Source organism: Protopterus annectens, chromosome 1.part2 (assembly GCF_019279795.1).
Source record: "Protopterus annectens isolate FY-2018-M chromosome 1.part2, PAN1.0, whole genome shotgun sequence".
NCBI classification, from domain to species: domain Eukaryota; kingdom Metazoa; phylum Chordata; order Ceratodontiformes; family Protopteridae; genus Protopterus; species Protopterus annectens.
In genome coordinates, this window is record NC_056727.1 from 853,669,293 (window position 1) to 853,682,814 (window position 13,522).

The 13,522-nt window shown below is 39.4% G+C and overlaps 1 protein-coding gene across 5 annotated transcripts in view; it reads left to right on the top strand.

The window, feature by feature from the left end:
- The window catches only part of CHRM3 (cholinergic receptor muscarinic 3), a 3,548,735-nt gene that overhangs the window by 1,164,065 nt on the left and 2,371,148 nt on the right, over positions 1-13,522 (top strand). For 4 of the 5 annotated variants that reach the window (XM_044059170.1, XM_044059177.1, XM_044059192.1 and 1 more), the window contains one exon: positions 10,210-10,309. The exons of the other annotated variant lie outside the window; for it this stretch is intronic. The gene's annotated coding sequence lies outside the window, so the exon portion shown is untranslated. The remainder of the gene's footprint in view (positions 1-10,209; positions 10,310-13,522) is intronic. 5 annotated transcript variants of the gene reach the window in all.

The window sequence follows — 13,522 nt, forward strand, 5'->3', positions numbered from 1 at the left end:
GATTACAGTTATACTCATGAGTGCTGGACAATACCTTTCACTAAGTAAGTTGTTAGCAACATAGCTGTCAACCTGTAAGCATTACAAATCACAGCACTGGCTTTTAAGAATCATAACAGAAGATTCTAAAGAAGACTACTTTCTTATTTTCCATTACAAGACATCTTAATTCACTAGACTGTATGTAGCTAGTGATTGGGGTGATTTAAATCAACTCAGATTACTTACTTAGTAAAGTAAACACCTCAAAAAAAGATCAGACTTTATGAGGAACATCAGTAAATCTTAACTGGAGCATTGCTTTATCTGTGTGCCAAAATCATAGATAGCTCTCTCCCTAAATTACAACATTTCAGTGGTATGAGTAGCAGAGAGGCTCTGGATGTCACTGAAATTTGTTTTGTTCTAATTAGACTAACACTGTGGCATTCTTTAATATTGGCAAGATAAATGAAGGTGACAATCTTATTTACATTGGTCTGAATAAGTGACATAATTTGTGTAGAGGGGAGTATAGTTCATAGGTAGGTACTAGGCTATCAGTCCAAGGGCCTACGTAAGCCTAGCCAGCAAGGTACCATACCTTAAGCCACCCAAGAAAGTTATCATATGCCTTGCTGCAGGAGACAGTAATATGGATGCTTTTAAGAAATATTCAATATTTATTTTATTTTATTTTATACTTGTTGACCGGGCTAGTCTAGCTGGAGATATTTCCATTTTCAGTAGAGGCCCGGGGAGAAAAGCTCCACAGAGAATACAATAAAGAAAAACATCATTGTCTTTCAAAGAAAGTTCGTAGAAGACAAAAACTAACAACTCTACAGTTCCCTATTATTACTAAGTGAGTTAGTTACTAACTCACACAGTTGCAGTCCAAAAAACCTTATACAAACATAAAATACTTTGTATGATAAAGATACTAAATGAAATAATTACTACCATACACAGTTATAGTCCAAAAAACATTATATAAAGATAAAAATATTTTGTATGATAACGATACAGGTAGGAAGCAAGAGAAAAGAGAGCTAAGAATTAGGGAAATTGGAAGGGATTAGTTATGGAAAGGAGAGCAAGTAAGACAGACAACAAGCAAAGAAGTCATTAGGAAGACAAGTGGGAGTAGAAGAAGAAAGCCAAGTGGAGGATAGAGTCAGCAAGAAGTAGGAGGTAGTTATCAAGTAGAGTATAAGTAGTGGAAAGTTAATCAGTTTTACTACAGGAGCACAGCCAGTGGTTTTGGAAGTGCAGTTTAATGTTTTGTTTGAAAAGAGGCAATGATGTAATCTTTGTTATGTTGCTAGGTAATAAATTCCATTTTGTACCTACTCAATTGGTAAAAAGGGAGTCACCAGCAGTGTTATTTGATTTTATAGAACTAGCCAATAGTTTACTAGAGGAGCGGAGAGAGTTAAGATTGTTATAGGGGATTATGAGTTGAGAGAGTATAGGGGTGTTCTTTGGTTGGTACAGAATTTTATGGGCAATAGTGAGTTGTTGGATTGCAAGATAGTTTTGAAACTCTAGCCAGCCTAGTGGTTTCAGGTTGAGACAGTGATGTGTTCTGTAGGGGTTACCTGTAGCGAAGCGAGCAATGTTATTGTAGCAGGTAGCCAATTTGGTAAGGTTGTTTTTCTTGAGGTTGGTAAAGATGGGAGAAGCATAGAGAAGAGTGGAAAGAAGATGGGAGTGAGCAATCCTAGTTCTAGAGGAAGGTGTTAGAAATGGTCTAATACGATATAAGGATCCTATTTTCCTATTGACAAGTTTTATGGAGTTGTTAATGTGTTGGTTGAAAGAGAGATTATTATCAATTGTAATACCTAACAGTTTAGTGGTAGAATCGGGAGAGATGACAGTGGCATTGTTAGAGGAGATGGTGAAGTTTAAGGGGGGGGGGGTCCTGGAAGTGGGGGTAAAGAGGAGAAGTTTAGTTTTTTTAGCATTTAATAAGAGGAATCGACTAGAGAACCATGTTTCGACGGTATTAAAGATTTTTTGAGTATGAGATATAAGTTCTGAGGTGGAAGATGCTGAGCAGATGAGTGTAGAATCATCGGCATATTGAATGCATGTAGCTTGAGGGATTATTGTTTGGAGATCATTAATGAAGAGGGAAAAGAGAAGTGGGCCAAGAATAGAGCCTTGAGGAACTCCGATAGAAACAGGCAAAAGAGAAGAAGTGTGGTTATCCCAGAGAACTGCTTGTTTTCTGTTTGTGAGATAAGACGTAAACCATCTAATGGCTGGGATATCAAAAGATAGGGATTCAAGAGTATTGATTAATAAAGAGTGGTTAACCATATTGAATGCTTTGGAGAGGTCAATGAAGATGGCAGAAGAGAGTAGGTTGTTGTTACGGTTCAGATTAATAGTGTCTACAAAGGAAAGGAGGGCAGTAGTAGTACTATGATATGGTCTGAAGCCATGTTGACAGTTAGCTATGATGTTGTGGAGAGAGAGGTGTTGTACAAGCTGATGGTGGATACATTTCTCCATAATTTTGGCCAGAGGAGAGAGGAGAGCAATAGGTCTATAGTTGGAGTAGTCTATGGAGCTACCACCTTTATGGAGTGGGATAATGTGAGAGACCTTCCATATATCTGGGATGATTCCTTCTTTGATTGTCCTATTTATGAGAATAGAAATAGGATATGCGATAACCTTGGCAGCTTTTTGTAGAAAGAGTGAAGGTAGCTTGTCAGCAGAGGGGGTACAAGGTTTTAGTTTGAGAAGGAGTCTGTATATGTTGGAATGAAAGTGGGTTGTGCACTATAGCAGAATGGGCAGAGGAACAAACATTACTAAAAAGCAACTTGCTTGATTCTGGAAGATGACGATGAAAGTTGTTTATTTCATCAGTAATGTACCTGTTGGATATGGACATGAAGGCCATTTTGGGGGAACCTTGCTAGAGGATATAGCTTTTTCAGAACAGCAGAATGCTTTAGATTGTGTCAGATGTGTGACCTACACATCTCAAATGTATATGGTCTTAGAACCATTGCTGTTCTTTCCCAGTGGAAAGATAAGGCCTATCCTTGTTGGAATAAGTCAGGACACTTTTCAATGTCCCAATGCTCCATCCTTGGTTGTTGGAATTTACTGATTCTCACTAATCATCCACAGAGCAATGGAGGATTTCATTCTCATTTTATTCACAGGCACAGTCTTCATTGTATACATGATATTAGGTTATAAAAGCAGTTTGGGTCTGAGTGCTTATAGACTGGGATCCTCTCTACAAGATGTTATTCAGACAGCAAGCTTTAAGGCTAGAGAGAAGGGATATCTATATAAACTGCTAAGTGCAATTTAGCCTTGCATTGAGTTGAAGTTCAAGCACTATGTAGGTGAAGTCTGTGTCATTAGTAGCAAAGTACAATACAACTTGCATGGTGGATGTGATTGCATCAATGTCAGTTACAGCTATTACACCACCAACATCCCCAGGGACTGGCCTGCAATCAGTGAAGTGAAGTCAAGAGAATTTCTGATAGTTGCAGGTAGACCATTTTTGTGTTGTACATTATGTCTCCTTGCTTCCAGGCACAGAAATTCATAAAAACAAATACATTTCTTAACAACTTCTGACAGATTTCTCCACTTCTGTACCATGCAACGTCTGTATGATGGGCAGAAGTACATTAAAATAAAGAGCTCCATGTGATGCATTCATACAGCTCCACTAATAAGACAACAGCTTCATGAGTCATGGCTGAAGCAGTGCCACATCAGTTAGCATGACATATTTATTGCTACACATCAAAACAGTGATTGATAGCCTAGTTTAACTGCACAGATAATAAGCAATAAACCTGCAATGCAAAATAATGTGTCATGCTAGAGCATACCCAATGGCCACCATACAACAACAGTGAGAACCTAAATTTGCTGGGAAATGCTGCCAGACTCTGTTCACTGGCACACAAAAGGCATGGTTATGTACTCAGCAATTTGAAAGGTGTTTCTCTGCCAGTGGAATGTTTAGCTTCTGGCTACTGTATATGTGTAAATGTTAAGCAATTTATAACTTTCAAAGCTATAAATCACTTTGCATTACTTCAGGCAGGTATTACTGCAAAAGACTTTGAAATGGACCATTTTCACTGGTTGTTTGTATGAGGCACAGGAGACAGTAGTGGTTTGCGAATGTGTATGTTTGTGTGTGTAAGTGTATATGTGTGTCAGCAATAGTTGAAGCACTATAGCTCTACCTAATGGACAGGTACAGGGCATGTACAGAAGATGATTGGCCATCCCATGTCCACTAACTCTAGTAGGAGCTTGCTGCACCAAGAGTTTCATGGGCAATATCATAGCCCTGGTCAGATGTAGGTGTGCTATGTGACTACAGTGACGTCCATTACCGGACATGGCATTAACATAGAGCCACAACCTCAGAAATTCTCTTTCCTGGCCATTGGCACCATCCACACCTGATGTTGCTGAGGAAGTGCTGGCACTGTTTGACCATACTCTTGGTTCTCAGTGTCCACAATGGTTACAATTCACAGAGGCAGAGGTGGATTGGCTACATTGATTACACCAGCCATATTGCATGCAAGCCTTGGAGTACCTGACCTGCACCAGTATGCATTTGATTCTGTGAAAAATGTCAATGATACAGGATGTGCAATTGTGGAGGTCATGCCACACACCCTGCAATGGCCGTTTTATCTCTACAAAGGCTGAGATGACATTAGCTACTGCCTACACAATAGTCGTGCACATATATAGGATCATGCACATTGCCATGGTTATTTCAGGATGAGAGCAGTACCAGTGCCTTTGATGTGCACCAGTAGGCATACCCATATGGCTACCCCCCACCCTTTGTGGCTTCTGGCAGGCATTGTTGCCTGGTCCATTGGGATGACACACTGCTCTAACTATGACTGTGTGTTCTAACCTCTCCTCTCTGTGTTGTGTGTGTCTTTGAGGTGCTAACAGGTACAGAGGCTTTGTCCATGGCCTGTGTGTGTGGGGGAGGTTGTGTTCAAATTCCCCGTGTCTAACATAGACACTGCTGTCTGACCATGCCAGCTTTTACTAGCATCATCATGAGAGTCAAATGATTCTCTAACATCTGACATTGTAATTTCATTGATGGTGGTGCTGCATACAGAATCACATGTAAAGACAACAGATCACAAAGTTCATTGTAAGTGTAAACCTTCATCTCCGCCTTATTCCTACTGCATAATTTATATTACAGTGTTTACAGGCAATACTGGATAATATAGATTATTTCACACAGCTGCCCACTGAGGACATATCCCTGATTTGTCTATACTACCGAAAGAATACAGTTTCACTGAGATTTTCAGTAATAAAGGGAGCAATCAGAATTTATCATGTCATAATACAGGATTAGGAATGCCTGCTTGGGACTTCTTTGACAGGTGCTTTTTTGGCACACTGCGGCTCAGCTCTGCGGTCCAGCACTATACATTGGGAATGTAAAAGTTCAATTCTCTCTTTCAGGGAGACCAGAATCTCCTTCATTTCCATCAAAGGTGGCTTAACTGATGGTCTCTACCCTTCTCCCTACTTTCCTATGCAAGGTGGAAAGAACATTTTTCTGTGTCACAGGTAATGTCAGTGGCTCTACATCTGACAAGCTCAGAGCTGTGGTCCACTCTCCACATACTGCATTGATGTGAAAAAAAAGAAAAAAAGATCCTGTGAAGCACACTCATTGTAGGGCCAGTGGGCAGTCTCCTCCTGATAATCTGTTGACCATGGCGGGTCTGCATCAGTACCTCATTCTCTGATTCAGAGAACTGTTTCTGCCTAGTCTTGTCCTTGCCAGACATATTATTGTATGGATAAAAAATACATTGTGTGAGTATGCCCCTATGGAGTGCTTGTCCAGCTAATCTATTTACAGTATAGCAGCCTTCTTGTAAACTCAATTACGACTGTTAATAGTTGACATAGGAGTATGCTTTAAAACTTTCAGTCACTAACAGTCACACAAACAACAGTACAGGCAACCATACTACCAAACACACACACACGCACACACACACACACACACACACACACACACACACACACACACACGCATCTAATTTACAGAAACAGAAGTAATTTAACACACCTCACTTACGGAAATAACCACTCTGATAGTTGCCCCCATAACATAATGCACCCTTCCATGGGAACATAACAGGGTAATACCCACTGTGGTCATCTCCAACAGACACAAAGCTGCCTATGTGCAGATTACAATGCAAGGTACAGAAGTAATGGTATATTGGGAATGTGACAATATCATGGTATTGTTATACAGGCCTATGTTGTTGCGTCTTTCGGCTTTTCCCAGTTAGGGGTTGCCACAGCAGAACTCCGGTCTGCTAATGATTGTCAGTATATATTTACATGCCGAGTTGCCAGCCCTGACACACAACCTTCAACTAAGGTACGCCCATTCACGCATGTCTCCGCATAGAAGACGCTCTAGCTGAGAATTGAACGGGACAACATCTTACTGTGAGGCGACAATGCTACCGCAGCACCACCACCGCAGTATTATACAGGCCTAAGTGTATTTTAAAAAAGTTATGAATGGATTGTCAGGAAACAACTAATTATATACACTTCAAATGCAAAAATAAATGCTTTCCAGTACCACACTAAAGCTTAGCAGATTCAATAAGAATATAACAATCTAGGTCAGAACTCTCCATTAGAGTAAATGTCCTCTTTCGCCTTGGCCTTTCGTTAGACTCCTATCTCAATTTCAACCACTGTTTAGATAACACATAAAAACATCCCGTTGTCGCCTCAAACTTGGATCCCTCTATAGAATCAAACATTTCCTGACACCACTAGCCAAAACCACAATAGCTAGAACCCACTTAATCTCTACCCTATTATATGCTTCCCCTATATATACCAATCTGTCTAAAAATAATCTCAACAAACTGGCTAGATCATATAATAATATTGCCAGATTTGCCACTAACTCTCGATACAGGACTCATCACTGTCAGAATCTAAAACAACTAGGATGGCTTGAATTACCTCACCTATTACAATTTAACCAAGTTATAATTGCCCATAACGCCCAACACCAACCCAACAACACCCCAATTCTCTCTACCTCATAACGCCATATAATAACTTGAGGAATCTATGCTCCACTAACAAAATTTTGATTCACACTTCCTTATCAAATAATTTAGCAGAGGACTCCATATTTTCTAATTCAGTTGGTAAAATATGGAATCACTTACCACAAAACCTTACAGCCCTAACCTCTCTCCCACTATTCAAAACTAACCTAAAACATTTCCTCTCGAACCACTGGTTATGCTCTTGCACCAACCCTGACTAACTGGTGTTTTCAAACTATCTGTTACCATCAAAACATAATATTCTCTTTCAGAACTCCTCAGGGACCTATTTTCTAAACTAACCTTCCTTTCTCAATTCCTTACACTGTCTTTTCTGAGTACTACTTACCATGCTGAACACTTCTACTCATTTTCTTTCAATGCTTTTTGTAGATTTTGTTACATTGAAGATGATTAATTCTATTTTATGTCATGTGCTAATTTTTTTTTTTTTTTGTATTAGATGTTTCTCTTTCTGCATATTTTTCAATATGTATTATAGAATGTCTTTTAACTTGGAACTTTTCTCCCCGGGCCTCCACTGAAAATGGACATGTATCCAGTTGGACTAGCCCAGTTAACAAATGTAAAATAAATAAAATAAATAAATCCTCCCAGTCTTGTGTACAAAAATTTTATCCTTTCTCTCATAACCCACCAGATCAGTAATAGAGAAAGGAATTCTAGTCTCAACTTGAATTCAATCTCCCTTTTGTCTCAGTAACATCTGCTAAAAACTCAATGACTATTCAAATACAAGAAATCAAAATACAAATATTTATCATGCCTGCATAGACTTTACTGTATGTTAATGTTTCTCTTATTTTGTCCAATAGCTCCACAGGCCAGAACAGAGAATTACCCACAGTACTAAGGGAGGTTAGGCCACCTTTGCAGGCACAGTTTGTGGGTTTACCTGTTTCATACTGTACATTCTAAATTGTTTGGTTCTATCTTTGTTCATAGTTATTGAGTACACACCCATAATGCATTTAAACTTCTTAGGCCATGTAAATGGTGGTGGTGGTGGTGGTGGTGGTGGTGGTGGGGGTGTGCTAACATTGTTGAAGTATTGAATATAGACTGACAGCTGCTTATGGCATTTAGTCATTTCAGTAGTTTGTTAATACATGTGCATTTTAATTGATGGAAGTGTAATAAAAGTAGTGTTGCCATGGTGGCTCACCAGGTAGCACATTTGCCTTTCATAGTTCATGATAGAAAGGCTGTAGGTTCTATTCCCACAGCAAATGCTTTCCTTCCATTTACATTACATACACCACAGTTGAACAGGGAGATAATCAAGTGCAGTGTTGTACGTGAGACTTCTCTGGGACCTCAAGTTGACTGACTTTGTGGTAGCTGCATATCATAAAGAGGATAACTTGTATAGTGCATACAGGAGCACATATGCTTATGTATTACCATTCAAAAGCTTTACTGTTTCAAATCCTAGTTACTGTATACAATGTCACTGGGCAGTCAGTCACAGGTTGCTTTTATGACACATACAACTTGTTCAGGCTATAGAGTTGCACATCTCAAGTCACACATTTGCATTTGTTGTAACCACTGATATCCTCACTGATGTTTTTTGTGAAAGTAATGCTGATGTAGTTGAAGTAATATATTTTCATATAATGTAGTACTATATTTCATTATATGTTTGCATTTCTGTCTCCTGCCCTCATTGTTGCTGTCATTTCTATTTTGTCATTCTGTTTGTCATTTTGTTTATGTTTTCTGTGCAGTAACATCCACAGAAGTCACCTCTCTGTAAACAACTAGCTCCTACTGACAAGGAAAACCTTCCCTCTCATTATCCATGGTGGCACAGCCACCTTCTTAATGGCATCTGTGAAGCAGGCAGATTGCTCCTCTGGCCCTGCCCTGGCTGGCCGTCACCATTTTGAGTGGCTATGTTTCCCATCAGTGACTTTGCCAGGTGTGGGAACCCTTTTACACTGCAAAGCCAGCTTGCAAAGGTAGTAGGAGAACTAACAGACCAGCACCTTGATGCTTGCATTGGTCACCTATAAGGACTCCTCTTCTGGCTTCCAGGGCTGTATCCCTATTTAACTGGCTGCACCATCAAACCAGGACCCAGTTGCAAGAGTGCCCAAGGTGAGTTCTGAACACCCATAAGGTCTGTAATGAGCAAGGTGGTACTGGTGGTCATACTGCACTATATCCCATCATGATACTTCCCTGTTTTTTTGTCTGTGCCCTCTCTTGTTGTTGAACAATCCTCTCCATCACTGTTTTCTTCCCTTTGTTTGTCTGACCTTTATAATCCACTGTGCCCCACCTTCCTCATGATGTCAGCACATGCACTGTCAGTCTTCTCTGTTTCTGTGTTTGTTGAAGTGCTCCTGCTTCCTACCCTAACCATCTTTTCATTCCTTTATCTTTCCTTACTCTCTTCACTGCCCTACCTTCTATATACAAAATAAGCACTTGTCCCAAAGAGAAAAATGTTCCCTAGCTTCCCAAATCCCGTCCCGTTCATACCTTAGCAGTTCCCCTTATGTGCTTCCCTTGGCTTACTTTACTCTTTCATAGCTGTCCTATATTCCCTTTTCCAGCCTTTACTTTGGTGAAAATGTACTTGAAACTGTGATATTGAGCCCTTTATGTCTGCTCTCCTATCTTGCCACTTCTGTGTGTGTGTGAAAACACTGAGCTGCACTGAGGTACATACACAATGCCAACTTCACGAAAGTTTAACTTTGCATCCCTTCACAGCCACTGGTAACTATCTGCCCTAGCCTGGTCATGAGCATTTTTTTTAATTATATTATTCACAAAACTGTTTCATGATGTTTAACCGTAGTGATCCTTAGGCCATGCTGCACCTAATAGGTAAACAGTGGAGGACCCTGCATGACCACTTACTGTTTTTCTGAATCCCATCGTATGTGTCATGCTTATGCATGTAAATGCAGTGTAAGAAATAGCATGCAAATAAGCCTACTTTAGCAAGTAACCAAAAGAAAATTATTTTCCTTTAAAAGATATCTAATCATATTTTAAAAATACATATTTGTAAACACAATTGCATTTTCCTTTTGTCCATTGCAAGGATTTCTCCAAAGGACTAAGCTAGATGAGACAAGAAATATGCCAGAGACATCCTGAAGCAAAGCAGAAGTTCTGGCAAGAAGTGTCACTCGTTACTTCAGGTATGATTATGTGTTATGAGAGTCCTTATTCATGATTATATGCCATATGAGTGCTTACTGGAACAGAACTGTACAGAAATCTGGTAGAAAGTATGAGCTGACTGCTGTTTCATAATTTCTTAAGGATACTGAATGCACTTATTTCCTAATCAAAGGAATGAAAACAACATTAAAATTAGACAGCTGTTCTGTCCTCCTTAGTGATCCAGCTCCTTAACGAACTTCTGCTGTCTGTAGTGCTTATCTTGGTATTAAAGCATCTGTGGGAACTATTACTTCTTTCACACAGGACTGTCACTACGTATAGCCTAAAAGAAAGATGGCTTGTGAAGACTACATTTAAAAAAATCCAATTTCTAAAACCTATCATACACTGTCACATAAGTTATAATTTTATCCACTGCCAGGTTACAGCATTGTATTTTTGCCTGCATTAAATAACACAATGCCATCAGACATCATATCCGATGGGCATGTGTTTATTTTTCTTCATCTGGCTAAACTTATTTTGGTCTGCACATCTAAAAGTAACTCAGTGAACCTTCCTAAGCTGCATTTTTCTGGAATGTTGGTCTACAGTACTGATACGTAACGATAGCAGCTATTTCACCCCCAAATTATGGAAATTTAAGAGGCTAAGCTAAGCAAGTGGCAGTAAGGGACACTGGTGCCACTAGATGTGACATTAACACATACAAAGTCACTCAGCCTCTCTTCCTTTAGGCAGCCATGACTACTCTGGCATGCATGTAGGTCTCAAGGGTTGTACAGAAATCGTCATGACTAGATAGGTAGTATAATAAAATAAAGACCTAGTCTGTTGAAAATACATTTCAAAGCTGAAACAGGCTTGGTTTCTCTGCTTCTTTCTCTGTAACTGAGTGACACTTGCCTTTGTTCCAGTAGAGCACTCTTACTAACAATGTTTTTATATGTAGCAGTTTACATCAGCATGATTTATCATTACTGAAATATTTCATACATGAATTAGATCGGTTCAACAACTGTTAGCATTAATTGAAGATTATATGAAGTACAGCATAATTTTTTTACAATATTAAGAAGAAACACATTTCTTTTTACTGTAGAGGTAAATAATTGCATAAGTAAAGTCATGTTTATTTTACCAGAGAAGTTCATGCACACACTTTAAAATGTAAGGCATCGAACATAGATTTTCATTTGAGCTAACATCATTGAACTCCACTCAGAACTTCATTCTTTGATTCCAAAAATTAACAAAGTAAGTGCTTTTGCAGGAGACATGCTCCCCTGCACACCCACCACCTTGACTACGTGATACATACTGACTGTAGGATAGCACAGCCTTGGGGAAATCGTGCAGCTTCCTTAATCTCAGTGGTCATTCATCTTGTACTGACACACACACACACACACACACACACACACACACACACACACACACACACACACACACACACACACACACACACACACACACACACACACACTCCCTTATCCACTGATCAGCTATATATAGACATACTGTCACATTCACACACATGCAAGCTTCATACAACTGTTCATCTGTTCTAACACAGGCACACACACATACACACACACAGACACACACACACACACACACACACACACACACACACACACACACACACACAGTCAGTGAAAAATTATGGCATTTCAACACACACACATTGTCAGACTTGCATGCAGAAAAATATCCACCAGTCGTGTACTAATCCACACAGTTTACTTCAACAAATATTGTACTCTCACACACACAGACATTTGCCATATAATAATGTGCTATGCACTGATCTCTTACAGATAATATTCGCATGCCCTGACCTGCATCAGCAGACATGACCTGTGTTGCCGTAGATGGAACATTTGGGAGTAGTATCTCAGATCCTTCACGCATTGCAGGCAATATTGTTGCGGTTCCCTCCATGCTCACAGGTACAAACTACTACCAGTGTAAGACCTGCAGTGATCCTAGCTTGAATACTGTTTTTGTTGAAAGTGCTAGTGTATGAACATGGTTGCTTTAGCTCTCCTGCCATCCTAGCCACACACTTCCTTCTTTTCTTAGATGGCACTTGTCATATAGGTTATTAAGTTCACCTGCTCTTGGTCGCATACACAGATGACTGGTCATGACACTTGACCTGATATCAAGTACCTCCCCTATTTCAGCCACCACAATTGCTCTGCTGACACATAGTAGTTGCTGGTGCCAAACACTTGCTAACTACATGGTGAGGAGCTCTCAGCCCTAGGACCTCCAATCTTAAGGACATTACTGACCTCAGGCCTAGGGATTTTGTACATCTCCTCCTTACAGATTGTAAACATAGTGAACAGTTTCTGGAATTTGTGTTAACCCCAGTTTCGTAGCCTTGCAATGTTCTGGTTTGTTTCCTTCCCCTGCACGACCTTCAGTTTACCCCCCCTTTACATTTATGCTTCCCAGTCCCCCCCCCCAAACAACCAATAAGCAACCATCTCCTATAATTCCTTAAAATTATATCAAGCTATTCTTCTCTGTCTGCACTATAACAAGTCCTATTTACATTCACTAAACTCCACCACTATACAAATTACTACAGTCCTGTCCTTTCACGGGTAAACTGATACCTCTCAGCCTAAGTCATTTACTAGCAGTAATCAAGCTAAATATTAATACTTTTCCATCCTTCTCTTAGCAGCCTATGCCAACTGTCGTAATAGCTTTTCTGTTAAACCTATATCAGTTACAGCCATATGAAAATTCCTATACAATATAAAGTACTACACTTGCAGCTGATAACCTCCCATCTGTATATATTAAAAAAGTGGCAAATGCTCTTGTTTATCCAGTTTACATACTTATTAATATATCTGTACAGGAATCATATGTCACATCCATTTGGATAAGGGCTTGTTTCTTCTATTTCACAAAGGAGGCAGCTGCACTGATATCTTGAACTTTGTAATCCTTTAGCTATTCTCCTACTTTTATCCACAATCCTAGAAAGGTTTGTCCATTCTCAGTTGCTCCAATATCTAATAGGAAGAGACCTTCTTTAAATTTCAAGACAACTTCTTTCTTACCTGTATTGCTGTTTCCCAAAGATTTACATTATGACCTTTTTAAATTCACAAATACCTTAACATCAACAGCTAAGTAGTCCAGTTAATACAATACTAAGATAATTTCATTATCATGTGTTCTGCTTCTTCAATGAAATAACT